Source organism: Amblyomma americanum, chromosome 9, assembly GCF_052857255.1.
Source record: "Amblyomma americanum isolate KBUSLIRL-KWMA chromosome 9, ASM5285725v1, whole genome shotgun sequence".
Taxonomy (NCBI): Eukaryota; Metazoa; Arthropoda; class Arachnida; order Ixodida; family Ixodidae; genus Amblyomma; species Amblyomma americanum.
Window position 1 is genome coordinate 112160185 of NC_135505.1, and position 25439 is coordinate 112185623.

General features: G+C 50.4%; 1 protein-coding gene across 1 annotated transcript in view; it reads left to right on the plus strand.

Annotated features, from left to right (window-relative positions):
• Positions 1–25439, plus strand: part of LOC144104103 (synaptotagmin-1-like) — a 265166-nt gene that overhangs the window by 123787 nt on the left and 115940 nt on the right. The window contains exon 2 of the mRNA XM_077636908.1: positions 15562–15683. The gene's annotated coding sequence lies outside the window, so the exon portion shown is untranslated. The remainder of the gene's footprint in view (positions 1–15561; positions 15684–25439) is intronic.

Consider the following 25439-nt stretch of genomic DNA (forward strand, 5'->3'; position numbering starts at 1 on the left):
CCCTCCGAAAAAGAAGGGCATCGCAGTGGGGCCGCCAGCAGCGTAGGCGCGCTAAGGTTCAGAAGGGAAACAGAGAAGAACGCGAGGAAAACGGAGCACACACAGAGTCACAACGGAGGGCCGCTAAGCCGTTATCGGGCATAGTACGGCTTAAGCCGCACAACGTGCACAATGTCAGAGCTGTTGGGCTGTCGACGTCTCGGTTGCGCGGCACCGTCGGGAACCACTTCATAGGTAACATCACTGATACGCCGTAGCACTTTATAGGGGCCAAAGTACCGGCAGAGTAGTTTCTCGGACAAGCCCTGGCGGCGGACAGGTGTCCACACCCAAACTTGTTCACCGGGATTGTAGTCGACCTGTCGGTGTCGAAGGTTGTAACGGCGCGCATCAGTGCCCGGCTGCTGGCCGATGTGTACGCGGGCAAGCTGACGGGCTTCTTCAGCGCGTTGGGCAATTTCATGAACATCGGGTGCGAGTTGGTCGTCATCGAGGCATGGTAGCATCGCGTCAAGCATGCTCTGGATTTCACGCCCATATACAAGACGAAAGGGAGTAAAGCGTGTAGTCTCCTGGAGGGCCGTGTTGTACGCAAATGTGACGTACGGTAGCACCTCATCCCAAGTTTTGTGCTGAACGTCTACGTACATTGACAGCATGTCCGCAATGGTCTTGTTTAAGCGTTCGGTTAGCCCATTGCTCTGCGGATGATAAGCTGTGGTCTTGCGATGGCTAGTGCAGCTCAACGTAAATATATGGTCGATTAGCTGCGCTGTAAACGCTGTGCCTCTGTCGGTAATAACGCACGAAGGGGCTCCGTGCCGCAAGACGATGTTTTGCATGAAAAAGTCGGCGACCTCTGAAGCTGCGGCACAGGGTATCGCCTTGGTCTCGGCGTAGCGAGTCAAATAGTCAGTAGCGACTATGATCCACTTGTTTCCTGAGAGTGACAACGGAAAAGGACCGAGAAGGTCCATTCCTATTTGATCGAACGGAGAGCGGGGTGTAGTAACGGGCTTGAGAAAACCCGCTGGCTTAAGCGGTGGCGTCTTCCGGCGCTGGCATTCACGGCAGCTTTTTACGTACCTTTGGACATCGTCCGAGAGTCCGGGCCAGTAGTACATGTTGCGTATCCTGGCGAGCGTCCGGGAAAAACCCAGATGGCCTGAAGTGGGCTCGTCGTGGCATGCCAATAAAATGTCGGCGCGAAGATCGGCCGGAACTACCAGAAGGTAAGCGCTTTCTTGGCCTCTCGAGTTCTTGTATAAGATACCTTCGCGCAAACAGAAAGAGCCGAGACGTCGAGCGAAGTGTCGTGGTAGAGGCATGGCGTGACCTTCAAGGTTGTCAATCAGCGGTCGGAGGTCCGTGTCAGCCCGCTGCCGGGCTATTATGTCCGATGCATTAAGTATACCGAGGAAACCGCTGTCGTCGTCGATTTCGGGACCGGAAGAGTCGAGTGGTGCACGCGACAGCGTGTCGGCGTCTTCGTGTTTACGGCCCGACTTATATACGATGGTAATGTCGAATTCTTGGAGCCGTAAACTCCAGCGGGCCAATCGTCCAGACGGGTCTCGCAAATTAGCCAGCCAGCATAGGCAGTGGTGGTCGGTTACGACTTTGAATGCGCGGCCGTAAAGGTAAGGGCGAAATTTCATGGTGGCCCATACGACAGCAAGGCATTCCTTCTCTGACGTAGAGTAATTGCGTTCGGCGCGGGAGAGAGTACGGCTAGCATAGGCTATAACTCTCTCAATGCCCTCTTGGTGTTGGACAAGGACAGCTCCAAGACCGATATTGCTGGCGTCGGTGTGGATCTCGGTGTCGGCCTCTTCGTCGAAGTGTGCAAGAACGGGAGATGTCTGAAGGCGTTGGCGGAGCGAAGAGAAGGCCGTCTCTTGGTCTATTGTCCAAACGAAGGAGGTGTTGCTCCTGGTGAGGCGCGTCAACGGCTCTGCAATCTTTGCGAAGTCCGCAATAAACCGTCGGTAATATGCACAGAGACCCAGAAAACGCTGGACAGCTTTCTTGTCAGTCGGAGTAGGAAAATTGGCGACGGCGGCTGTCTTGTCGGGGTCGGGTCGAACTCCGTCGGCGCTCACAACGTGACCGAGGAACCTGAGCTCTGTGTAACCGAAGTGGCACTTCTGGGGCTTCAGCGTAAGGTCAGCGGAATGGAGGGCTCTGAGGACAGTTCGCAGGCGCACGAGATGCTGTTCAAAAGTTTCTGAAAAAACGACAACGTCGTCCAGGTATACAAGACAACTTTGCCACTTGAGGCCGGTGAGGACAGTGTCCATCATCCGTTGAAACGTCGCTGGCGCAGAGCACAAGCCAAAAGGCAGCACTTTGAATTCATAGAGGCCATCTGGTGTAACGAAGGCAGTTTTTTCGCGGTCCCGTTCGTCCACTTCAATTTGCCAATAACCGCTCTTCAGGTCAATGGATGAAAAGTACTTAGCACGCCGTAATCTGTCCAGGGAGTCATCAATGCGGGGCAACGGGTAGACGCCCTTTTTAGTCACATTGTTTAATTTACGGTAGTCCACGCAGAATCGAAGTGTTCCATCCTTCTTTTTAACAAGGACAACAGGCGAAGACCACGGGCTTTGGGAAGGTTGAACTACACCGTCGTCAATCATCTCCTGAACTTGCTTTTGGATTACTTCCCGTTCTTTGGCGGAAACACGATAAGGCTGCTGGCGGATAGGGCGAGCGTCGTCATACGTAATGATCCGGTGTTGCGTTAGGGGCGTTTGACGAACTTTCGATGAAGAAGCGAAACACTGTTTATACTCCAATAGCAAGTGCTCTAAGGCCAGGCGCTTTCCTTCGGGGAGGTTGCAGTTGATGTCGACATTCGGAACAGATTGGTCGTCAGTGGCGCGCGATGATTGGTCGTCAGGGGCCGCTGCCGCGAACGCAAAGCAGACCGGAACATCCACAACCGCTTCAGCGGTAGCGATCGCAGTTCCAGAGAAAAGGTGCCGGTGCTCTGGAGAAAAATTTGTAACAAGGATCGCAGACCGGCCAGCGCGAATTGTTAGTAAGCTTCGAGCGGCGCAGATGCCTTGAGTCAGGAGGAGCGAATGATTAGCCTCGGCGACTGCTTCAGCGTCGTGCAACTCAGCACAGGCGACTTCAATCAAAACACTGCTACGGGGCGGAAGTGTGACGCTGTCGGCGAAAACGCGAAGTGCGGCACTGCGTTGGCAGGAGTTGTCGAGTTCGGCGGCTTGCTCTGTGGAAAACATGACGATTCGGTTGCGCAGATCGATAATTGCTCCATACTCCCGCAGAAAGTCGATGCCGAGGATTAGGTCCCGAGAACACTCGCCCAGGACGATGCAGCTGACGACGAACGTGGACTTGCTGATCTGAACGCGAGCAGTGCACATACCCTTGGGCGTAACCAGATGACCGCCGGCAGTTCGAAGGTGCGCGCCAGGCCAAGGGGTAATCACTTTTTTCAGAATGGTCGCCAGTTGTCCACTTAAGATCGAATAATCGGCCCCGGTATCAACTAATGCGCTTACTCTGCGACCATCGATAAGAACGGGTATTTCTAAAGAAACGCGGTTTTTTAACTCTGGTGATGGCGTCGGCGGGTTTTTGTCGGATTGTAGCGGCGACGACGGGAGGTCTTCAGCACAGCGCCCCCCAGCGACCTCGCCCCCGAAGGTCGCGGGTTTCAGTTTTCCCGACGAGGACTTGGCGATCGGCCCGGTGCCGCTCGCGAGAAGCCGGGAGGTGTCGGGGAAGAACGCCTCGGTGAGGGTGAGCGCGACTGCCGCTGCGCTCGGGATGGATTGCGCTGGTCCGCAAGGAATTCTTCAATTTCAGGGGGTCGTTCACCTTGACGGGGTCTCGGTGAGTCGGTGCGGAAGCCTTGGATGCCGATGCGTCGGTAATAACAATTTCGATAAAGATGACCTGGCTCTCCGCAGTGAAAACAGAGCGGTCGTCGGTTAGGTGTACGCCAAACGTCGGCCTTTCGGAGGGGTGCTCGACGATCCTCGAAGTACTGCACCGGTTGCACAGAGGGCCGCGGGGCTTGAGGCGTGGCGTGAATTGGTGGCGGCGAAGCGGGAGCCGGACGCCTTGCAACTTCGGCGTACGTCGGACGGTGGTAGTCCCCAGGCAGAGGTGGTACGTCGACCACAGGAACAGGGCCCCGGAACGCCTGTTGCACCTCCTCTCGTACAAGAGTGGAGATGGAACCGAGCGCAGGCTGCGACGGGCTACAGAATTTGTGAAGCTCCTCACGCACGATTGTGCGAATAAGTTCCCGCAAATCATCAGGATGCTGTCCGATGGTGGCAAACGATGATGTGACTGCAGCAGCATGCACGGGTCGGTCGTAACTGGCGCAACGCTGTTGCAGGACCTTCTCCATCGTTGTGGCTTCCGAAAGAAATGCAGCAACTGTAGATGGTGGGCTGCGCACGAGGCCTGCGAACAGCTGCTCTTTGACGCCTCTCATTAAGTGCCGAAGTTTCTTCTCTTCAGGCATGGCAGGATCAGCTCTCCTGAAGAGCCGCGTCATGTCCTCGACGTATATTTGTACGCTTTCGTTCGGTAGCTGGACGCGGGACTCGATTGCCCGCTCCGCTCTTTCGCGGCGATCCGCGCTGGTGTAGGCCTCCAGCAGGCGACGGCGAAACTCTCGCCAGGAAGTTAGAACTTCCTCACGGTTCTCAAACCACGTGCGGGCGCCATCCTCTAGGCTAAAGTAGACGTTTCTTAGTTTCGCGGCGTCGTCCCACTGGTTATAAGCAGCCACACGCTCGAAGTGAAGGAACCAGTCCTCCACGTCTTCGAAAAGGTCCCCGTGGAAGGCCTTGGGAACCCGCGGGGTCTGCAAGGTATAGTGGGCAGGTGTAGCACCGGCAGCTTGCGTGAGAATACCGGTGGCTGGTATCATGACTGTCGCGAGTGGTCCAAGCTCCGGTGAAAGTCCCTGCAGCCTCCGGCTGAAGCGGTGTACCGGGGTGTCAATCGGCGCAGGGCTGGCGGCACGGCTCCCTGGAGGGGTTTCTTGCATGGGATACTCGTACCCAGCAGGCTCCACCAAATTGTCACGGAGTTCTCACGGAGAGACGCTTCAACAGCTGGAGTCGGCAAGAGGAGACGGTAATGGCGGCCGATTCGCGATAGCACGATCGCAACCTCATCGTCTTCGCGGACAGCTTGCGCCACCTGGCAACACTAGGTGGCAATATACAGCTCAAGCGGTTTGCTTCCAAGCCGCGTAGCGGGGCTCTTAGGCACATTTTACAGTCCTAAGCTTGGGAGGGTTGAGGACTTAATTTCCTCCCGCCTTCGTGAGATTGGGGTTCCTGAGTATGCAAGAGGAGCCGCGCTGCAAGTCTCAGAGGCAGACTTCTTGGACTGTATACTTTTGACAAAGACTGTACATACTGCTGTGATGATACAGTATAGGCTTAGGACGAGCTCCTCTCCACTTTCTGTGCGCTGACATTTTAGAGCGTGAGTTCAACTCATCGGGGTACAACTTCCGATTTCGATGTGGATGACACTATGACCTTCAATAACTCACAAGGTGAAACCGAACTGAAGTGCGTGGTGGTATGACCCAAGGTGCTAGTATGACCACGAGATCGTATGGCTGTGACCACTATGTACGTGACCTTGACCTTGACATTTGATTAGAGACAGCGGGAGCCACGTCGACAATGACCTTCAAAGCCTCACGAGGTCAAACCGACCTGAACTGCGTGGTGGTATGACCCACGCTATGGAAGTATGACCGCGTGATCATATGACTATGACCATTGGGTACCTGACCTTGACGTTTGACCTTGACATTTGATTTGAGACATTGAAGACCATGCTTAACAGGCCTTTCGCTCTTATAACTAGGTTCAAGCCATGTTGAATCCTACCTACTTTTTCTCAGGTGACGCGCCACGCTCGTTGGAGCACTCTCCTTATTATCACGTCATTATAAGAACAAAACACAAGGGCATAAGTAGTGTGTACGCCTTTCGTTCGCCTCTCCTCGCCTTTTGCCAGACATTTCCGTGAAACTCCCTTTTCGATGACGCTTCCGTGGCGTGCGATCTTTCTCGGCAGGGTCGTCGCCTTTGCTGTGTTAGCGACTTCCAACTCTCTCTCGTCCGCGGCTCTGACGTCAACAGAAACTGCGCAAGTGGCGGTTGAAAGTTTAATGAGGTCGAAACAGACGTTTGTGCTGCAGTGCGCAAACACGGTGGTCTTATATGGGCTTGGCTGTCAGCTCTAAACAATGCACACATATGTCTTCGCAACAGTTTCTCACCCCAAGAATTCCTTGAGCAGCATGATACGAAGCGTCTCAAGAACACTGCGTCGCATGATGTATGGAATTATGCACTGCTAGTGACGCAAGCGGTTCTGGAGAATCAAGTTTTCACTTTCACAGAATTCGCGCTCTGCCTCAAAGGCTATTATTTTTTATCGCAGCTTCTTGACTGGAAAAATGCAGTCTATCTCGCTACAGTGCGAGTGGCTCTAGAGACTTTGCATAGGCTCTCAGTACTCAGTTCTCATAATAAGCGTGTAGAGAGGAAATTTAGTGCACGTAGAGAATCATCTGTAGTGTCAGCCCCCGTTGGCTTCTAGTATTGATTGTTAAGTATTGATTTTTCTAGGGCTCTTTAGAATCTCACCATCGCTGATCACGTGGTTCGTCACGTGGTTTGTCACGTGACCAAGTTCCACTCGGTCATCTGTAGTTATCGCGTCACTCCACGTTTAACCAGAACTAAACAACCGCTCCAGACATAGAGAGAAGTTGTTGCCAGGAAGAAAGAAAAGGAAAGTGCACAGGCCCGCCCACTGGCTCAAGCCGAGCCACAATCGCTACCACGTGCAGATAGTAGGAGAGTTGAAAGATGGGATAGTAAAGACGCGCTAAAGACAAGGCCGATCCCGGAGGTAGTGCAATACCGGGCCACCCGGCGGCGGGAGTGAAGCATCCTTCAAACTCTCCGCCACATATCCAGACATAAATGTCGTTCGTCTATATGTACTCTCTACTGGCCGACCTCCATGTGGCGCATAAAACTTTCGCCGCTTGGTGGCGTCTCTGTCATGGGCATATATGCAGTGTTTCGATGATTCTTGAATAAAGTTGAAGTTCAGCGCCTGTGACGTCGTCCTCTGTGTTTCTTCTGTCCCTGTGCTTTAACGCGCTGTCAACAAGAATGGTACAAATTATGACGCAACCGTTTGTCATACAGCATCCCGGGTGGTGACATTCGATTTCTTTATCAATATAGCTTACATGTGCTAGTCAACTTGGAGGCTAGCTTGCGAGAGAGATTCAAACCGACGATATATGCACCTTAAAAATATACGCTTTCCCAGACTTTCGTATCAACACTGTGAGGCCACTGTTCGTCGTACAGCTTTCCGGGTGGTACCATACGCGCGCGTGCGTGTGTGTGTGGGTTGGTGTCAATGAACCCAGAGACAGAAATACTTTCGCTTTCGCACACGTAAGCAGTTTTAAGTGTATCTGCCGATTTGTGTAGCGATAGCTACATTACGGTAGCATTTCGAGCCTTCGGCGTGGCGGCGCCGTGGCGGTGGTGGCGCTGCCACCCTGTGGCTGCGCCTCCACTCTGTCACGTGGTTGGTCACGTGATGCGGAGCAGCTGCCGGCGGCGAGGCACCGTGGCTGATTGCGTGGTTCGTCACGTGGTTGGTCACGTGACCAAGTTCCACTCGGCTATCTGTAGCTATCGCGTCACTCCAGGTTTCACCAGAGCTAAACCACCGCCAGTTTTTTTTCTTTGCCTTCCAAGTTTCTGCCCCAGCGGCGAGTTCTCGCAAGATGCAACCGTTGTATTAGCTGTGCAGTGTTAGTGCTACGTGTCAGCAAGATTCTGTCCAGCGCCGCAAAGCCGCCCATTTGATGTATCTGGTTTTCAAATACAGTAATTTACAAAGAAACTCAGCATGCGCGCTCTGTTTTTGTGCAGCATTACTTTCCGGCTTCGTATATTCTCTGCTCTTCAGTGCATGCGAGGGCTAGTTTCGCCTCGACAAAGGTACGCTGAGGAAAGAGCGAACAGAATCCGCGCCTGTTTCTGCCCTGTGAAGCATTGTTCCGTGCAGCATTGTCTGAGCCATGCAGCTTGCGCAAGCTAGAAAAAAACGGTGCGTGGGGCGGGGGCGGGGGGGGGGGATATCGCGAAGCGTCTTCGCACGCTGTAGCGCTTCGTGATTGGACGGGCAGCGTAACTTCTTTCGCAGGCTTTAGGCGAATAGACGTGACGTCACTCAGCGCCGCCATACTTGGGCACCATTTGCACCATACACAGCGCTTCTGCGGATAAGTCAATCCGACACGCGTGCTGCGTTTCGATGGACTTGCAAAACTTCTGACATGCACAGGGCTGACCCTTTGTGGCTTGTTATTTAGCTTCTTTTCTCCTCAGTGCACTTTGCATGTGGAAAATGATTGCGCCTCTTCTCCTGAGTGAATTCTTCATGCGAAAAAAAGACTGCTTGTTTTCAAGAAAGGTCTGAATATTTGATTTGATTTGTAACGTTTCAACGTCCCAAAGCGAATCAGGCTATAAGGGACACTGTAGTGGAGGGCTCCGGAAATTTCGACCACCTGTGGTTCTTTAACGTGCACTGACAACGCACAGTACACAGGCCTCTAAAATTTCGCCTCCATCGAAATTCGACCGCCGCGGCCGGTATCGAACCCGCGTCTCACGGGACAGCAGCCGAGCGCCATAACCACTGAGCCACCGCGGCGGCTGAAAGGTCTGAATACACGATAATGCACTTTTTCGGATGTTTTCTTGCATAGCGTGCCCAATGCTGTGCTGTTCATCGCATGGGCAGGCAGGACTCTTATCAAACTGCTTTACGTGAAGTTAACGTTCCTTGGTCTGTTTTGCAGCGTCGCGACGATTTAATGGAAATAAAACTTATTTCAAGATATATGAGACAAATACTGCGCCATTTCCTTTCCCCCAAAAACCAATTATTATTATTATAAAGTCAAGAAAAAGAAATGAAAGCCCTATCTTAGAGGCTTCCTTCTAATTTAGGCCGTATAACTGTTACTTGAAACGCATTTGAGCATGTAATATTTGCGTAGGATTTCAGGGCAGAATAACCTGACGCGACTATCAACAATTCGGGAATCGAAATGGCTTAGCTTTTACGCAGAGTGTCAGTGTGGATCGTCGGAGGGCCGAGTAGCACGTTCCTATTTTATAGACGCTGCAAGTGTGCTATGAATGGCAAGCGCGGATTTTACAAAGAAATCTTAGACGGAGCTATTTTTGCTCTTCATATTACGACATGCTGGCGCAGGAGTGCTGGCCAAAGGCAATGGGCGTTAACGTGAGATAGGTGATGTGAATAGCACCCCTGAAGGAGGTGCAGGTGGAGGGTGCAACACTCTCTATTTACACTGGATGTGTTATCCACCCGGCAGCTTCAGATAATGTCGCCAAAGATGAAGCCACGCAGGCCGAACCCAAACTCACGCGGCGGCGGCCGCGTTTCGATGGAGGCAAAACGCTAAGGCGCCCGTGTGCTGTGCGATGTCAGTGCACGTTAAAGATCCCCAGGTGGTCGAAATTATTCCGAAAACCTCCACTACGGTACCTCTTTCTTCCTTTCTTATCTCACTCCCTCCTTTATCCCTTCCCTTACGGCGCTGTTCAGGTGTCCGCCGATATGTGAGACAGATACTGCGCCATTTCTTTTCTCCCAAAACCAATTTTCAAATTTTTTACCCGCCGCAGTGGCTCAGTGGTTAGGGCGCTTGGCTACTGATCCGGAGTTCCCGGGTTCGGACCTGACTGCGGCTGCTGCGTTCCTATGGAGGCAAAACGCTAAGGCCTCCGTGTGCTGTGCGATGTCAGTGCACGCTAAAGATCCCCAGGTGGTCGAAATTATTCCGGAGCCCTCCACTACGACACTTTTCTTCCTTTCTTCTTTCACTTCAGTGCACGTTAAAGATCCCCAGGTGGTCGAAATTATTCCGGAGCCCTCCACTACGGCACCTCTCTCTTCCTTTCTTCTTTCACTCCCTCATTTACCCTTCCCTTACGGCGCGGTTCAGGTGTCCAACGATATATGAGACAGATACTGCACCATTTCCTTCCCCCCCCCCCCAAAAAAAACCAATTATTGATATTCACTTCATCCTCTATCCCTTCCCTTACGGCGCGGTTCAGGTGTCCAACGATATATGAGGCAGATACTGCGCCATTTCCGTTGCCCAAAAATCAATTATTATTATTATCATTTTTTACGCACCCAGTCACACGAATATGCCCTGCCGCGGTGGATCAGTGGTTAGGGCGCCCGACTACTGATCCGGAGTTCCCGGGTTCGAACCCGACCGCGGCGGCTGCGTTTTTATGGAGGAAAAACGCTAAGGCGCCCGTGTGCTGTGCGATGTCAGTGCGCGTTAAAGATCCCCAGGTGGTCGAAATTATTCCGGAGCCCTCCACTACGGCACCTCTCACTTCCTTTCTTCTTTCTCTCCCTCCTTTACCCTTCCCTTACGGCGCTGTTCGGGTGTCCGATATATGAGACAGATACTGCGCCATTTCCTTTCCCTCCAAAACCAATTATTATTATTATCACACGAATAGGAATTTCACAGGATAATGTGTCCCTGAGGATTTTCGTTAAATACAATTCGTTACTTTCCACTCGTTTAACTTTAATCGCCGGCTCATTGAACGGACGTATTAGTCTCGTCTCGTCGACATCCGGCGTGTTAAAAAGGCTTCTCTAGGGCGCACAAAACTCCCGTGTGCTTTAGAAATACTGTGAAATCTGGTCTAACTCGAAATCGCTTAATTCGAACTACCGTTTTTTGTGAACTGGCGCTTCAGTCTCGTCAACATCAAGAGTAATAAGAAAGGTTCTCCTTAATTCGAAGGCTGCGTAATTCGAACGAGCTTTTGGTCCACTTCCGTTTCGAGCTATCGAAAATCGACTGCACTGGTCGCTTGCGAATAATCTTCGATACGACTTCAGAAAATCTGCACAAACGCGTCTAGTCTGCGCGGTCACCACAGCTTGCTGCATGACGTTCAACGTGAAAAACTAACGCGGGAATTTCGAATATTCGGTACGCCCAACTCTTCCTACTCTCGAGCAATGGGCGACCATATTGCTCAGCTCAGATCTGGGCGTTCAAACCCGAGCCATTGAATGGGCTACTCAGGTCGCTGTCAGCCGTGGACTGATAGCCATACCAAGCACGGGTGATCTGTGTTTTTCCTTTTCTGACGAAATAAACGTTTTTAAATCCAATTTATATGGCCTTTAGAGCTAGTCGATGTGAGCATATATAGTACTTTATTAGTCAGATTCCGCTGCACATAAGGAGAGTATTCTATCTGTATCAACATATACGCGTAGCATCTCAGCTCACTCTTTGGTTTTCTCTGAATTACAAATAAAATATTCCCATTGAGTTACGTGGTGTTCGCTGCTAACCGCCGACAGGTTTGACAGATGGCGCTAGTTGATGATTTCCAGGAAATCTAGGCATGGGGCTAACGTCATCTCTCTAGCCTCCGCAGCGCTGCATCGTATTGCTGCGCTGAGCGTATGAAGGAAAGCAGCGTGGAACAATGGGCTTCCGAGCTGAGTTATTCGAACGCGCTTTGTCGCTTGCCACATCGAGAGGAACGTAGTGAAGTTTTTTTTTTTTTTTGCACTGCCGTCCGCCGAGCTGTAAAGTCAAGGACGCCGTAGACGTCAGCGCATGCGCCAGTAACAATGCCGACGGCTGCGCCATGAATTCGGCCGTTCGAATTTCTTCAGCTGGGAAACCGCGCATTGCCGTCGCCGCTTCCTCGGCATTGTGCGGCTGACGCTATTGGTCGAGCACGCCGTCCTGCCTATGCGGGGAGAAAGTTGGAGAAGATAAAAAAAAGCATTCAGTATGAGCTTGTTGATGCTTTGCCAGAATATTTCTGGGGTTTCAGGTTGCGAGAGTGTATTTCGATATCGTTATTTACGATGGAGAAAAAAACCGGCTGCTTTTCGGCACACTGTGTTTTATTATCTGAGCTTAGTGAAGGCTAAAAGAAGGTTTGGGCCATTCGAAGCTGATATTATATTGCCGTTTGTAGCCAGATGTGTTTCTGGCTTGCGTTGCCAGAAAAAAACAAAAACAATTGACCCTTCGTACCACGCCACAAGCGCCGCGAAACGCCGTAAGCTTCTTTTTATTTCCGTAACTAAATAATAATAATAATAATAATTGGTTTTTGGTGGAAAGGAAATGGCGCAGTATCTGTCTCATATATCGTTGGACACCTGAACCGCGCCCTAAGGGAAGGGATAAAGGTGGGAGTGAAAGAAGAGAGGAACAAATAGGTCCGTAGTGGAGGGCTCCGGAATAATTTCGACCACCTGGGGATCTTTAACGTGCACTGACATCGCACAGCACACGGGCGCCTTAGCGTTTTTCCTCCATAAAAACGCAGCCGCCGCGGTCGGGTTCGAACCCGGGAACTCCGGATCAGTAGTCGAGCGCCCTAACCACTGAGCCACCGCGACGGGGCGTAACTAAATCGCTGAAAAAACAATTTAACACTCGCTAAGGCGCCTGTGTGCTGTGCGATGTCAGTGCACGTTAAAGATCCCCAGGTGGTCGAAATTATTCTGGAGCCCTCCACTACGGCACCTTTCTTCCTGTCTTCTTTCACTCCCTCCTTTATCCCTTCCCTTACGGCGCGGTTCAGGTGTCCAAAGATATATGAGACAGATACTGCGCCATTTCCTTTCCACAAAAAACCAATTATTATTATTATTATCGCCGCTTCCCCGGCATTGTGCGGCTGACGCTATTGGTTGAGCACGCCGTCCTGCCTATGCGGGGAGAAGGTTGGAGGAGATAAAAAAAAAAGCATGTCAGTATGAGCTTGTTGATGCTTTGTCAGAACATTTCTAGGGTTTCAGGTTGCGAGAGTGTATTTCGATATCGTTCTTTACGATGGAGAAAACAAAAAGGCTGCTTTTCGGCACACTGTGTTTTATTATCTGAGCTTAGTGAAGGCTAAAAGAAGGTTTTGGCCATTCCAAGCTGATATTATATTTCCGTTTGTAGCCAGATCTGTTTCTGGCTTGCGTTGCTGGATCAGCGGCCGGATTACGCTACTGTCAATTAGCAAAGTTGTCAAAAACTTGTCAAAAAGGTGTCAAATAGCCTCGCTCCTCGGTCGTGGCCGGCGGCCATTTTTTTTTTGCGTCATGGGTGGCTGTAGATTACGTCACGGATGTGGCAGTAGTGATGACGTTGCACACGTAATTATGCAGGCGCTAACTGACAGTTTTTTGTGACAGTCTCGAGGCGGTCAATTTTGCCGTTGCGTTTCTGACACAAAATGGCGGCGGTGTACGCGGCGATACGACTGAGGCGGTTGCGCTGGCGCGAGCAACGGCGAAGGAGTGCGCACGAAGACGCGTTTGACTCTGACTTGCCGGAAAAGCTGTTCCGACGCCTTTTTCGACTGGAGAAGCAGTCTGTGGAGTGGCTATGCGACGAAGTCGCCGATGAACTGGGAGGAAATTTGCTTGCGAGCGCGCTGTTGGTGCGGCGGCAGGTGCTGTGTGCACTGCGGTTCTTTGCTACCGGCGGCTTTCAAGCTGCGGTTGGTTGCGAGGCACACGTCGGCATCGCACAACCGATGGTAAGCAAATGCGTGCGGCAGGTGTTGGAGGCAACCTGCTAACTTAGCGCGCAGAAGGGGCGGGTTCCCGCGGTCACCTCTGTGCCACGTAAATAAAACACGCTTATGCTGCCAAAGCACTTTATTTTTCCCAACAAATCGCACTTTGTGGTCGTCTTCTGTTTCCCAAGGGAAAAGAAACAGACAACCATGCACAGATCACATACTGAAAGATCTCACCTTTTGGCATTTTTGTCATTGGTCGAAAGAGCCGAAAAACCCAGACTCCAACAAGTTGTCTTCGTCGATTTTGTTCCGCTCGGCTACTGATCCGGAGTTCCCGGGTTCGAACCCGACCGCGGCGGCCTCGTTTCGATGGAGGCAAAACGCTAAGGCGCCCGTGTGCTGTGCGGTGTCAGTGCGCGTTAAAGATCCCCAGGTGGTCGAAATTATTCCGGAGCCCTCCACTACGGCATCTCTTTGTCCCTTTCTTCTTTCACTCCCTCCTTTATTCCTTCCCTTACGGCGCGGTTCGGGTGTCCAACGATATATGAGACAGATACTACTCCATTTCCTTTCCCCCAAAACCAATTATGTTTTACGTACGTAGAGGGTTCACGTACGCAAACGTGAGAAGTCTATGTAGTCTGCATGCAGGTCGTTTGAAACCCTTATAGTTACACGTACGGGAAGCTCGCCGCGCGTTACGCCTAGCGCCATCTACTAAGAAACGCAGACACTGGTTGTAGCCTAAATCATCCAAGATAAGTCTTTAAGCCAAGCCATTCATAGCGAGACCGTTGTTATGACGACGACCAACGCTACTTCGTCAGGCTTAACAGCTGAAAAATCGCCCTTCTGTCTGAAAAACAAAAGCTATTTGTCGATTGAAACCTTAGGCTAGGGTAAGAATGGGGAAATTGAAGGCGTATACAACAGTTTAGAACACGATATCGCGTCGAGGGATTAGCGACGAAGCTGTTATCGCTGTGAAGCGGGCGGACAGGGCGCCGCCATGTTTGTGAACGCCACGTACGCAAGCAACGCAAGGACCGCAACGTAAAAATCCGAATCTCACGTATACGTACGTGAGACTCGTGCATACCTTTTGTGTTCTGCGCATGCGCAATGGTCACCCGTAAGAGCTCTACGTACGTGAAGCCTCTACGTACGTGAAACTAAAACTCTCTTTTATTAAATTTCGTCCCGTGCGCTCCTTGCAAGTTCGCTCGGCAGGCACGTAGCCTTCACTGCATTCCGACTAACTTTGCAGGTTCAGGCAGCTGGTGACTGACTGCTTAAACGATGAAGTGTAACTTTTCCTCGCGCACATTCTCAGTACGGCAGTCCGATTGGCCTGCACTAGTGCAGTATGTTTGTTTGTTTTTGGGGTTTAACGTCCCAAAGCGACTCAGGCTATGATGGACGCCGTAGTGAAGGGCTCCGGAAATTTCGACCACCTGGGGTTTTTAACGCGCACTGACATTGCGCAGTACACGGGCCTCTAGAATTTCGCTTCCATCGAAATTCGACTGCTGCGGCCGGGTTGGAATCCGCATCTTTCAGGTCAGCAGCCGAGCACCATAACCACTGAGCCACCGCGGCGGCCTATTGCACTATGTCCTATTTAGTTCGTATTGCCACGCACCATCGATTTGGCTATGTTTATTTGGACCGGGCTGTTTTGCTGCCTTTTTGATGGCCGTACTTGTTTTGCTTTTTAGTTTTGTGAATCATTTACCTTTTCCTGCCTGTGTGTATGATCGCCGAGCTACCACTTGCCCCTCCCTCCTGTTATGTAATGTCCTTCGCGCTACCTTCAGCGTAATAAATGACGAAGGTGATGAAGGATAGTGCCTTATTTGTCGACCGCTTTCACATGCAGCGCTTCCTGCCGGCCCGGCTGGTGCCACTTTCGCCAAAACCGCGAAGCTCCGTTCCCACATGTGACCGGGGGCTGTGTGGTGCGTTTTCTGTAGCGGCCTCGGCTCTTCCAAGCTTTAGAGGGTGAGTGCAATGAATATCTCTACCTCCTTTCTCGGCAGCTTCGTGACTACAGAAGCGCCACGTGGCTCTCACGAGGGCACTCGCATGCACGTGGCCACTCCCATGCACGTGGCCAGTCCCATGCACGTGAGCACACCACGTGGCCGCTTCCATGCACACCTTCCCCACACTCTTGCTAACAGTGTTGGCAGCTATTATGGTAGCGGCTTTTGATAGCCAGCGGTTAGTCTGAATAGCAAGCTGGAGGGACCTATGTATCGGCAGCAGCGGTCCTTCCGGGTCACGTGCTTCTATCCGGCACTTTGATGGCTACAAGCAGCAACATTTTGGAAACGTTTGTAAGATTACGCTACTCGGAAGTACGGAGTTGTTATTCATCGAGATAGAGCACCCACCTCGCGTTCACAAGGTGGTGCTTTCGACTTCCGCTGCCGACCCCACCGGTCTTCTCAAATCGGTACAAACCATCGCCCGGTGTGGTACTAGGCTAATATAGGGTGCATGGCGTGGGAGAGGAGGAGCCTGCGGCTTCGAATGCTGTCACTGCGGGCTGGACCAGGCACCCCGGAATAGTCTTTGGTGATTTGTCGTTTATGTCTTTTTTTTGTGGTATCATGCTTGGCAGCACCATGATGGCCATGCTGGGGATTAGTGCAGGCTCCTCTCAGTACTTTGTTACCATGGACGCATCAACATAATCTATGATCAAATAACGTGCTTCTATACACACACCTTCCTTTTGGCACCGAGTGCGCATCCAGTCCTGAATGAAATAAAACACGTACGTGGTATGTAGGCAACGACAAATCTCTCAGCAAGCTCGCAGAACAATTTTTCGGGTTTTCTGAGTTCTTTTCCCCGCGAAAGCAGTTACGTGAAATGGCAAAAGCCGTTGTGGCGGACGGATATCAAACTGCTCTTTCTTTGCTGTTGGGCGTGAACTGCACATATTACAAAACGACATACAAACGGATTTGAGTGCAAACAAAGGGAATGGCTATTGGAACAAAGCGACTGTGTTCCATAGATTTTATTGCACTCTCATCGGTCGTTAAGATTGCCCAGTATGCACGGGCGACGATGGCGGGGCCAGTTGAATATACTGGCGAAGAACGAGAAGAATACAACTAAATAGATCAGGAACATAATCCCTACGTCATCTTTAGGGCTACCGTTCTTCACATCAACATTTGTTTCCTGTTCAAGTTGACGTTTTCCCACGGTCCGAGAGTCGATGAAATCGTAATGCTATTCGTGCCGTATGCTGTGCGATTTTGGCGCTTGTGAAATAAGCTCAGCTAGTCGAAATTAATCCCAAGGTTTTGTCTATGGCGTCGGCATACCACACCATACCATACCATACCATACCATACCATACCATACCATACCATACCATACCATACCATACCATGCTCTAGACCTCTATCTCGTTGTCACGTCTTGTAGGCGTGTGTTTTCTGGAGTCTTTAAATATTTGCAATGAACACCCACCAACTCACCAAACAAGTTCTCTCAAAGACCTCTATACTTTTTGGAACCCTTTATCTGTGTACGGGACCAATTTTTTTGAGCGGGGGTTAAGCTACAGTCGATCCTTCTTATAACGAAATGGTTTGTAAAGAAATAATGGATATAACAAAAGAAAGATGACTTCCGTTTGAAGCTCTGTCAACACGGGCTATAACGGAGCTACGCATATAACGAAGTAATCGCTGCCACATTCAACTTCGTTATAACGGGGGTGAACTCTATATCAAAAGGTTGGTTTGTCTGAATGAAATGTTCCGGCGTCTGTCTGCCGTGAGACCATGGCCTAGCCTTTCGTTGTTCCGTATACTACACTCTGTATACCGAGAATCCACATGTCATGAGCCCCGGCCGGCAGTGGCCTGGCCGTCTGTGACTTTTGGCCTTTCTCTGCGGCGGCAGCCACAGGTCTCCCGCCAAAAGTACGCGCTGCATGCGTCGGCGGCGGCAGCAGCACTAATTAATATCGACCGCTGTGCGCCAAAGCCCGCATAGCCGAGCGGCCGGTGAACGCGCTTACGGGCCGGAAGCGACAGATCTTTGTCTGCCGCACCGCGTTTCATTTCCTGCGCGCAACAGGCTGGAGATGGCGCGCCGCCTGTCACCGCGGATGGAAAGGAAGTGCTGTGGGGCTTAAATGCTGGGATTGCGTCTTTCATAGTTCCATGGTCAGGGGGAGCTACTTGCATATTGTTCGCGTTTGCTGATTGATGAATTGATTGAAAAGTGGTTATTGAGGAAAGGAAATGGCGCAGTAACTGTCTCACGTATCTCGGTGGACACCCGAACCGCGCCGCAAGGGAAAGGAGAAAGGTGGGAGTGAAAGGAGAAAGAAGTCCCGTAGTGGAGGGCTCAGGAATATTGTCGACCACCTGGGGACCTTTAACGTGCACTGACATCGCACAGCATACGGACGCCTTTGCGTGTCGCCTCCATCGGAATGATCATCGAGTGATTTCAGCGGCGGATGGACTGAAGAATAGACAAGGGAGACTTGAATTTATATGTGAGTAGGGAGGATTCTGTACTTCAACATTGGCATGGAAGATTGGTGATACGCTGCGTCGTGTCTGTATCACACATACTGTACATCCTAAATGTTACCGCTGATGATGGTAAGAAAATAGATGCTTAGATGCGAGGATTGTGGCATTCACGGCTGATTGGTCTACTAGATAACTCGGCTACAGCTACGGCGAAGCTTTGCAATACAGATCCGACAGCTCAGGTTTTGCGTGGCGACTTTGTGGCCTGTATGACGCATGACGTAGTGGAAGGCTCCGTGGGCATTTCGACCACTTGCGTTAATTTAATGTGCGCAGATATCTGAGGCCAGAGGTGCTTATGCGTTTCGTCTCTAACGCCTCCATCGCATGGTGTCAAAGGCTGCAAAATTTTGTCGCGAGTTAGCTAGAAAAGGGTTGCGGTTGGTTACCGTGCAGTGGGAGAAGGAAAAGAGTGGTTGTAACAGGAGAAACTGGGCACGAAGGATGACAGTTGTAAATGGCGTGTGTAGAAGGTGCGGACGATACCTGAGGGCGTCTTCAGGTTTACGACGGATAACAGCAACGGCCGGAACCTGTCTAGCATTCAATAATACCCATACCAGGAACTCGACGTACTACTTCCGCCGTGACATCGCATAGTATTTACGTTGTGCCAACATATCCCACGTGGCTCGTCTTTTGATTAAAAGAAAAAAAACGACCCTCGGCTACAGCAATGTAACGTGAAATTTGCAGTGAGAGCGACGGCGGGTTTTTCGCGCCGTATCCGCTTTGCTGCGTCTTTGACGGCAGGCACTGCTGGCTCTTGACGCCGACATCTACTGGTCTCGCACTCAGCTGCACGAGCTGTGTGGTACTGACGCGGGCTAGCCGCGTCTTTTCGGGTCTCGAGCACGGCCTTCCGCACCGAATATGGTGAATAATAATAATAATTGGTTTTGGGGGGAAAGGAAATGGCGCAGTATCTGTCTCACGTATCTCGGTGGACACCCGAACCACACCGCAAGGGAAAGGAGAAAGGAGGGAGTGAAAGGAGAAAGAGAGAAAGAGGTCCCGTAGTGGAGGGCTCTGGAATAATTTCGACCACCTGGGGATCTTTAACGTGCACTGACATCGCACAGCACACGGGCGCCTTAGCGTTTTTCCTCCATATAAACGCAGCCGCCGCGGTCGGGTTCGAACCCGGGAACTCCGGATCAGTAGCCGAGCGCCCTAACCACTGAGCCACCGCGGCGGGTCCGAATATGGTGGAGGGATCGCATTACATCCGGCCAGCCAGACTGTTCTGCGGAAGAGCAGGAGAAAAAGAAAGAAAATGAAAAATGATTTTGGGGGAAAGGAAATGGCGCAGTATCTGTCTCGCATATTAGCTGACACCTGAACCGCGCCGTAAGAGAAAGGATAAAGGAGGAAGTGAGAGAAGAAAGGAAGAAAGAGGTGCCGTAGTGGAGGGCTCCGGAATACTTTCGACCACCTGGGGATTTTTAACGTGCACTGACATCGCACAGCACACGGGCGCCTTAGCGTTTTTCCTCCATATAAACGCAGCCGCCGCGGTCGGGTTCGAACCCGGGAACTCCGGATCAGTAGCCGAGCGCCCTAACCACTGAGCCACCGCGGCGGGTCCGAATATGGTGGAGGGATCGCATTACATCCGGCCAGCCAGACTGTTCTGCGGAAGAGCAGGAGAAAAAGAAAGAAAATGAAAAATGATTTTGGGGGAAAGGAAATGGCGCAGTATCTGTCTCGCATATTAGCTGACACCTGAACCGCACCGTAAGAGAAAGGATAAAGGAGGAAGTGAGAGAAGAAAGGAAGAAAGAGGTGCCGTAGTGGAGGGCTCCGGAATACTTTCGACCACCTGGGGATTTTTAACGTGCACTGACATCGCACAGCACACGGGCGCCTTAGCGTTTTTCCTCCATATAAACGCAGCCGCCGCGGTCGGGTTCGAACCCGGGAACTCCGGATCAGTAGCCGAGCGCCCTAACCACTGAGCCACCGCGGCGGGTCCGAATATGGTGGAGGGATCGCATTACATCCGGCCAGCCAGACTGTTCTGCGGAAGAGCAGGAGAAAAAGAAAGAAAATGAAAAATGATTTTGGGGGAAAGGAAATGGCGCAGTATCTGTCTCGCATATTAGCTGACACCTGAACCGTGCCGTAAGAGAAAGGATAAAGGAGGAAGTGAGAGAAGAAAGGAAGAAAGAGGTGCCGTAGTGGAGGGCTCCGGAATAATTTCGACCACCTGGGGATTTTTAACGTGCACTGACATCGCACAACACACGGGCGCCTTAGCGTTTTTCCTCCATATAAACGCAGCCGCCGCGGTCGGGTTCGAACCCGGGAACTCCGGATCAGTAGCCGAGCGCCCTAACCACTGAGCCACCGCGGCGGGTCCGAATATGGTGGAGGGATCGCATTACATCCGGCCAGCCAGACTGTTCTGCGGAAGAGCAGGAGAAAAAGAAAGAAAATGAAAAATGATTTTGGGGGAAAGGAAATGGCGCAGTATCTGTCTCGCATATTAGCTGACACCTGAACCGCGCCGTAAGAGAAAGGATAAAGGAGGAAGTGAGAGAAGAAAGGAAGAAAGAGGTGCCGTAGTGGAGGGCTCCGGTATACTTTCGACCACCTCCTCCATCGAACCCGGGTACTCCGGATCAGTAACCGAGCGCCATAACTACTGAGCCACCGCGGCGGGTAGGAAGAGCAGGAGGTGCGCAAGAAAAGCGTAGGACCACCGACCTTGTTTTTCTTTTTTTTTGTGCTCGCTTCAGCTCTTCTCTCTACTTTCTCTGTTCCATGAGAGTGTCTTCCCTCTCCCTCTCATCCGCAATGCCTCCTCGCTCTTCACCTTCTGTCTCTGGTTGCCTTGATGTCAGTGAATGGACTGGCCTAATAATAGTTTGAAATTAAAAGCTGCCACAGGTCCCGGGTTCGAACCCGACCGCGGCGGCTGCGTTTTTATGGAGGCAAAACGCTAAGGCGCCCGTGTGCTGTGCGATGTCAGTGCACGTTAAAGATCCCCGGGTGGCGGAAATTATTCCGGAGCCCTCCACTACGGCACCTCTTCCCTTCTTTCACTCCCTCCTTAATCCCTCCCCTTACGGCGCGGTTCGGGTGTCCAACGTTATACGAGACAGATACTGCGCCATTTCCTTTCCCCAAAAACCAATTATTATTATTATTAAAGATCTCCACGCGGTATAAATTATTCCGGAGCTTTCCACTACATCACCTCTTTCTTCCCTTCTTAGTCCCTCTTTTATCCCGTCCCTGAAGGCGCGGTTCCGGTGTCCATCGAGGTATGAGAGAGTTACTTGGCCGTTCATTCCCCCCAAAAAACCTATTTTTTTCCCACAGATGCCGCAGCGGTGAGTAGGCTGTGCTGCGTAGTGTCTCGTCTGTACTGCGCACACTGAGGGACAACCGCAACAAGAGCGTCGATATTACTAAAAATAAGGCGAACGGGAACATAAATAAGGAACACCTACCGGGACCTCAGCTGCATACGAACAAAGAAAATAATAAAAAATAAGCGGGAGCTGCATAAAAACGACCTGGGATGAATCAAGCTTCTCATATGTCGGTGCTGGGACGATAACAAGCTTACATATGCCTATATTAAGCTTCAAACATAGCAGATAGTTTCAAAGCGACCTTCCATGTCCGAAGGCTTGTACACCAGGCCGCGTGGATGTACATGAAAAGGTTCAGCCTGGATTTTGGGCAGCTCATAAAACCAGCCTGGTGGGCGGATGCAGATTGAGGCAAGACTTTGTGAATCAGATCATTTAGTGGAAACAGCCGGCGCCTGGCAGGCACTTTTACTTATTGCTACATGTTCTTTCTTCCTTTCTTTCTTTCTTTCTTTCTTTCTTTCTTTCTTTCTTTCTTTCTTTCTTTCTTTCTTTCTTTCTTTCTTCCTTTCTTGCTTTCTTTCTTTCTTTCTTTCTTTCTTCCTTTCTTTCTTTCTTTCTTTCTTTCTTCCTTCCTTCCTTCCTTTCTGTCTTTTTTATTTCTTACTTTATTTCTTCCTTTCACCGTGTTATTACAGTGACCACCCACGACCACACCAAGGGCTAAGGTTCACGAATGTACAGGAATGAGTACGAGGCTAGACAGACTGAAGGCAGCTGGGATGTTTTCTTTTTTGTTGTTTTTATTTCTGGCGTGAGGTCTGACCACCGGATCCCGCGGAGTTCCCCTCACATCAGCGAAGTGCAGCGCAGTTCCCGTCCTTCGTGGGAAACGGCGGGAAGGCTTGGCATACGCGGGTGAACAAATTTGGGCCTGGTTCTGTCCTGCAAACGCTTCGGGTTCTCTGTGTTTCCTTGTTATTTGTTATTCGCTCCTTAATAACGTATGCGCGCGAGTTGCCCGGCTTGGACTGCGTCTGACGTCGCGCGGTTCATTGCGTCAGCAGCCCCCGTGGGACCTGGTGTTAGTGGTCATGGCGGATTCTCTCTTTACTTGTTTCCAGCGGAACATTTGAGCTTTGCTCAAAGCAGCACTTGTCGCTACGTACTTGAGGGAACGAGAAATACAAACAGGAACCTTTTCCCGTTTCGAAGGGAATGATTCGCAAAATTCTGTCTGGTTGGGGTTGAGCTAACGAAGGAAGTGCTAACCGCCGCACCTTGACGAAGTCACACTTTGAGGAAGAAATCGATCGGATGATTGGATTTAGCTCATGTTTACTTTTTGTTTTTTCTCTCTCATTGCTTCTTTCTTCCTTTCTCTTTCTATGTTTCCTTTTTCACTTTCTTTCTTACCATTTTCTTTGTTTTCTTCTTGCTTTTTCTGTTTTTCTCTTTATTCTTCTCTTTCTTTCCTTCTTTCCTTTTTCCTTCCTTCCTTCCCTTCTTTCCTTCTTCCTTTCTTTCCTTCTTTCTTTCTTTCTCTTTCTTTCGTCCCTTCTTCCTTCCTTCCTTTCTTCCTTTCTTTTTCTCTTCCTTTCTTCCTTTATTTCCTTCTTTCTTCCTTTCTTTCGTACCTTCTTTCCTTCTTTCTCTTCTTCTTTCTTCTTTTCTCCCCTTCTTTCTATCGCTCGTTATTCCCTTTTTTCTTTATTTCGTTATTTCCTTTTCCTTTCTTTCTTTCTTTCTTTCTTTCTTTCTTTCTTTCTGTCTTCCTTTCTTACTTTCTTTCTTCATTCCTTCCTTTCTTTCCTTCTTCCTTTCTTTCTTTCTTTCTCTCTTTCTTCCTTTCTTCCTTCCTTTCTTCTCTTCTTTCTTCCTTTTTATCTTTCGCTTTATTTCTTTCTTTCTTCCTTTTTTCCTTCTTTCCTTCATTCCTTCTTTCTTTCATTCTTTCCTTCTTTCTTCCTCTCTTCTTTCTTTCTTTAGTTTCTTCCTTTTTTCTTTCCTTTTCCTTATCTTCTTCTTTTTCTCTTTCTTTTTCTGTCTTTTTCGTTCCTTTTTCGTGGTTTCTTTTCATTTTAACCTTCTTTCTCTCTTCCTTTTTTCTTCGCTCTTTTATTTTTTTCGTTCGTGTCTTTCATCTAGCATACACGACTTGAGTAGTTCTCTCAACGTGTCGACTGGAAACTGCGCAAAGCTCAGGAACGAAGATGAGAAGCACAGAATGGCTCCGACTTACAACTGGCGTTTACTGAAAGTCGGCGCCATTGCGCGTGTCTCATCCTCATTCTTGTGTATTGCGCACGTTCCAGTGGACGCGTCCTTCAGCAGTTGCTCGCAAGTTACGAGAGTAATGGTGCCATGCATCAACCCTGTAATGCCCAGGGAAGGAAAATGCTGGATAAAAGTTGCGAAGTTCCACCATTAAGTTGGTACTTCCTCTGCATTGCATGAATGCCAAAATAGTATAGTTATCAAATAACATATTAATCCGCTATCATAATTAGCGAATGAGTGTAACTTCTGGGCGTTTTAGGAAGTATAAAACTGCCCTGACGTACTCTGGCATGTAAAATAAATGGGAAGCTAAATTCAGAATTATTTTATCACGGGCCTCCTAGGAGTACGCCACTTGCAATAAGCGATGTTGCAGCATGGCTTTTGTATCTCGGCCAGCTGGCAGTTTTGACTTTTGGTTCGGGGCATATTGTGGCGCAAGTTGCTCTTAGCAATTGAAAATTCATTAATTTAACTTCCATCTGCGAGGGTGGGCAGTATGCTCACTATCCGGTGGACAGGTCGTGATGACGCCGCAATGTCACGTAACCCAGGTGGACAACCTGCCTCCTAGGTTGTTCTCTGGGCACCACCTGCCAGAATCATGCTCGTGATTTTTCGCTCACAGCGCCGACACCGGATTTTCTGGTGAAGCGGACCTTTAACGCTGTCGTGTTAATAGTGGAACATGCCACATAACCTACTGTTGAATTTTATGTAGGAACACTTTCATACGTAACGCGAGTCGTCCGCTCGGGCGTAGTACCCCAGTAAAGTATGTGGCGAGTCTAGTATCTGATGCATACTTGATTAGAATCCTGTATTTGTCATTTCCTTCGCTGCGCCTTTTTTTCTAATTAGGCGAGCATAGCACCACTGTGCTAGTTTCAAACGCGACGTAGCCTCCTGCAGGCGACGTCAGGACTTGGCAGCGGGTGTCGTTTCACTTCCGGTGTATTGTCGCTCCCCGGGCCGCGCTTTTCATTTCCGGTTGCCTTTCCGGACCGGGAGTCTCCGAGCGCGTTTCAGCCTCCGGTATCTTCTCCTCTTTGGCCCCACCTCCTCCCGTACCTTCTCCCCCCTATTTTCCGGTTCTGTTGTCAGGGCGACATTGACTGCTCTGAGTTCCGCGTATGACGTCAGTGCTTAATTCTCCGTGTGTTTTCATTCGCAGCTGGCTTTTGCACCACCTCCCGCACGTGTGGTCTACCCTCCGACTATATCACAGGACCTAGAAAGGTTGTTTTCAGCAACTTATCGTTGGGCTTGACGGTAAGCGTCTAGGTACGATAATAGAGCGAGGACCTCCACTACGTAGCGCTTGTTCCACGTGAAGGGTTACAATTTAGCTCATCCATTGGGTTCTCAGATGGCTCGTTACCTTTTTGATTCATATGTGAATCTCTAATGCCGTTACTTCTTATCGGGGTTTCGAGCGACAGCCTTTGTTCTACTGCAGCAGGTTATGTTCTGTCGTCCTCGTTGAAGGTGTCGTCCTCACACACTACGTCCCTACCGAGTTTGAGTTCAAATTGAGGGAAACTGGGACTGACTAAACTAATACAAGTGGCGTTGATAGG